At 47.1% G+C, this 4,559-nt stretch overlaps 1 pseudogene; it reads right to left on the bottom strand.

Annotated features, from left to right (window-relative positions):
- Positions 1-3,056: 3,056 nt before the first annotated feature.
- Positions 3,057-3,599, bottom strand: LOC102848452 (annotated as a pseudogene).
- Positions 3,600-4,559: the final 960 nt, after the last annotated feature.

Below are 4,559 nucleotides of genomic sequence, written 5' to 3' on the forward strand. Positions count from 1 at the left end.
TGGATGACCATGGAGGACATTATATTGAGTGAAATATCTCAAGTCACAGACAAATACTATGTAGTATCACTGTTATAAAACAGGACTGACGGGGGGCAGGGTGGGGGGGAACTAAGAAAGGAGGGGATAAATAATGTTTACGGCATTGAAACAAATGAGAGCGAGATCTGTATAAGAGGAATATATGATTAAATATTATTGGTATGACGAGAGTCCAGTAATAAGAGCTGCATGGTAAAGTGGCCTTGGGGGGCTCTATATAACAATGAAAGTATGTTTTGAAAAAAAAAGAAAAAACTAACTGGAGGGGCTCAGAGAAAAATGTACAACAATGAATGGATGGAAATCCAAGTTCTTTATAAACAAGATAAAATCTAAAAAAAATAAAAGAGAGACAGCAAAGGTGAAAGCAGAAGGAACTACAGCCATAAACAGGCCTAGGATGTTCTACATTCCTATTAGATGGAGAGGATGTTCCTTTCTTGGAAAGGTGGAAAGATGAAGAAGACCATCAACTAGGTGGATTGACAGAGTAATTGCAGTCATGGTATCCAGTGTGTCAGAGATTGTGAGGATGGCACAGGACAAGACAGGGTTCAGATCTGTTGTTCATAGGGTTTTTGAGTTGTACTTGACTGGACAGCACCTAACATTACTAAGTGATGTGAATATGTCAGTGTACATGGAGCCATCTTCTCATTTTGAAATTTACAGCCTCTGAAAATCTGCTGGAAGGTCAGCTATGGTAAACTCTTTAACCAAACACCCTGAGAGAATGAGTCACTGCTTCTAAGTCATGCGTGGCAGCCTGCTCCCATAGCAGTGACAGCACAGAAAGCTCTGTGGACACATCCACCCTTGGATACAGGTGAGATGCAGCGAAATCAGCTTGATTTTAGGGACAACAGTTTTGTCCCTAACACATTGTTCCACAAGACTCTTATTATTTTAAATACTTGGATGTATATTACCTGTGTTCTTAACCTAAACGTGTTGGGAGAGGTAGAGCATGAAAGCCCTGACAATTCAACTATCATCTTTTTCATTGCAAGATTATTTTTCTATCAAAAGTCTTTATATTTTTAAGAAACTAAAGGGGGTTGTTATCCTGGAAAAGTTAAAAACCGCCTCCGAATTGCAATGTGGCTAATTTTTGTTTGTTTGTTATTAATGATTTATTTCCATCTTAAAACTACCAGAGAAGTCCAAACAGAACAGCCTACATGGTGATAATGATTTATTTCCATCTTAAAACTACCAGAGAAGTCCAAACAGACCAGCCTACATGGTGACAGTCAATGTACAAAGGATAGACCTGACCTGTGCACAGGGAGGGAAGGACACATTTTTAGGGAAACCTTTTCCTATAGTGCATATCCAAGTAATAAAATCAATACTCCACTTCCCCCAACTTAATTTAGGATGCATGGCACCACTTCAGCTGTCTTTATGCAAAAATTGATCCATCTGGAAATGGAGTTGCCAGAGGTCTTCAGTCAAGGGTTCATATGGACTCCAGATGTCTGAGTGGCCATGGACAGTTGAGAAGAAAGCATTGACATGAAATCCGAAAGGAACTTTAACCATGTCCTGTCCGCCATGTTGCTCTGATGGAAGGCAAGCCCCTTCCACCTCCATGCTAAATAGAAAAGTATTACTTTTATTCAAACTAACTTGAACTGGGCCAAACAGCTGAAGAATGAAAAATCAAACTATTCTCTTCAGCCCCCATAAGGTGAACTCTGTGCCATGCCCCTGCTCCTTCATATGGTGATGGGTCAGTTATTGCCGCAAAGTCCAAGTGGCCCTTCCCCCACCTTGAAGGCTGCTGGCAAGCTGGAGCCTCACGAGGAAGGTGGGGTGGAGGTGGAGGCTGGCTGGCACTGGAAAGCTGCTGCCCAGTGCCCTCCAAGGCAGCCCAGTCAGTTCAGAGAAGGTGCCACCAAGCCCACAAGCAGGTCAAGGCGCAAAAGCCAGAGAATAGCTTCCATGACATTCAGGGACAGGCCAGGTGGGGCCAAGTTCTTGAAAACTGGGGCCAGAAGTCAGCTGGGGAGCAGCATGGAAGTGAGCGCTGAGGCCACTGCCGATGCCACCATCTGCAGGGTGCGTGCCCAGATGTGCCCATGGGCACCATGAGCCACAGGCCATGTGGTGAGCACAGGGTGAACCTTATCAGAAAACAGGACCCTGAATGCAGGCCCCATGGTGCTCTGTATCTCCTGTGCCAAGTGAATACCTGGGAGCATGGGAGAGGTTCCTGAGAACAGTTGGTGAACAGAACCAGGGCAGGACGGCACTGTTGCAGGCATGGCCAGGCCACTAAGGGGCACTATCTATGTTTCCTGGGCATCTGAGAGGTGAAGTACGGGCTTTATTGCACATGTTCAGTCACAGTAAACGGGCTGCCCTGCAGAGGTTCACTGTAACTGAAGAAATTCCCACCCGCTGAGGGGAGGTACAGGGGGCCACAGCTAACCTCTGACAACCCTTCCCCTCCAGAATCACAATCTGCTGGTGTGTCTTCTCAGGACAGCAGTGGCCTAGCCTGGGGCCACTCCTGCAACTGGACTCCTCAGCCAGGCAGATTTCATGTGGCTCAGTGACTGTGGTGCACAAATTGGCTGGCTGTTGTGGTGGGACTCCGAGAGCTTAGGCGGACCTGCTCACTCACTGCCCAGAGCCAGTCTCCAGGTGACACACCGCTGTGTGGAGAGGAAACTTGTTGGCAACATGTAGGTTCCAGGAAGAGACTGGACCCATCCTTAGCTCTACTGTGAAGATGCTACATGAGATTCCAAAGTAGGGACCCAGGGCTTACAGACCACTCCAAAACAGCAGACAGACCCTGGTCTGAGAGGGCTGAGTTCCAGCCCCACATCAAACTGGAGAGAAAGAGCTAAGGGGGGTGGGGGGTAACTGAGAGTGGGAAACAGTTTAGGAGTTGCTTGTTAAGTTTTTGAGTTCAGCACACTGATACTGGAGGTCAAAGAGCCCCAGACTCTGCAAAAGAATCCAGGTCGGCCGCCGGCCATCTCCTTGAGCAGCAAGGCATCTCATATATAAATGGAGTAGTACTGTTTGTGGTTGATCTTTTTCCAACAAGTTGGGCAGGTGTTGGAATCTCGGAGGCACTGGCTGCAGAAAACGTGGCCACATTCCATAGAAACAGTGAGATACCTGTTATGCACAAGCTCAGAGTACCCATCCATGCAGATTGCACAGCAAACTGCTGGAAGGCCTGGTTCCTGCTGTGCCTTTGTCCCTGGCGGTTCTGGGTGTGTTTGGGGTCAACATACACATCGCTGTCCCTGGGTGCTCACCACATAGCTGTCAGCATGGTTTTTGTCCGGGCATTCCTCCGAGGCTGCCTCCTCTCATCAGTATTCACAACTGAGTCATTAAGAGTCAAGTCAATGACCATGGGTTCCAAGGACTCATGGGCCATGGGTGAGGTCCACAATTTCATTTCCAGTGCTTTCCAGAAGCTTGTTGGGCTCTGCTTCCATGGCCATCTCGGGTGGGGAGAGCACTTCCCAGGCTCGCTTCTGGCCTTGTCTAGAATTGACTGTTCCACCCTTACGTTTTCTCATGCTCATGGTGGTGTAGATCACCTACAGTAAAAAAACGATCCCAGCATGGGCAGATGTGAACCTTCTCGACAGCGCAGACCTGCAGCCAGTCACTCTCCAGCACGCAGAAGAATCTGGAGCCAAGGAGGTTCCCAGGTCGTCTCAAATCCTGTGGACAAATTGGTCCAGCACCAAGGCCATCGGTGAACCCAAACCAGCAAGCACCTGCCATGATGCCGTGAGGAACTCCTCACTCCGGACACCATCACCTAAACAGCGAGGCTAATTTTTTTAACTATCTTCAACTACAGCTTTCATATTTAGTAATAATTTTTCCTTCCTAGCTGCGTTCATTCTTTGTGAATCCATTTCTCCTCCAGAACATTCCTAATTTCCGTATGTTGCTTTAGAGGTCTGGTTCCTGAGTGGCACCCTCCCCAGGACTCTGCAATGCCCTCTAGGTTCTCTGGGAGTATGTGTCTGTGGGAATTCCCTGGGGACCCTGCCTCCCTGTGCCAGAATGAGTAGGACGGCATGAGCACCATAACAGCATTTATGGATGTGCAAAATATGTAAGCCTTAAAAATTCCGTAGTAGAAGTGTGACAATAATAGAGGACATAATAAATTTCAAGTCGAAAGGGTCCTGGCTCACAGCATCCCTCAGTTCCAAGGCTGAAAATCTTTACTGTGGGGGACACTATGTTTCTCCCATGGAGCAGCTGATGGATTTGAACCACTGACCTTTCAGTTTGCAGCCCAACCCCTCACACACCAGTGCCACCAGTGTTTCTTATTCCGTGTGTCTTTATTGTCACAATGGATGCCTGTGATTCTAGTTCATGTGTACTGTATTTTCTATCTAAACAATTTACCATGTTGTAAGGGGGAGTCCAGCTTGCCTTAAAAGTTCACAGTAGCCATCTGAATGTTGTCTTTGGTGAAATGCCTGTTCATATCCTGTGCCCATTTTTCTACTGGATTATTT

This window comes from Elephantulus edwardii, unplaced genomic scaffold (genome assembly GCF_000299155.1).
Source record: "Elephantulus edwardii isolate Elephantulus edwardi_28Jun2011 unplaced genomic scaffold, EleEdw1.0 scaffold00166, whole genome shotgun sequence".
Classification (NCBI taxonomy): Eukaryota; Metazoa; Chordata; class Mammalia; order Macroscelidea; family Macroscelididae; genus Elephantulus; species Elephantulus edwardii.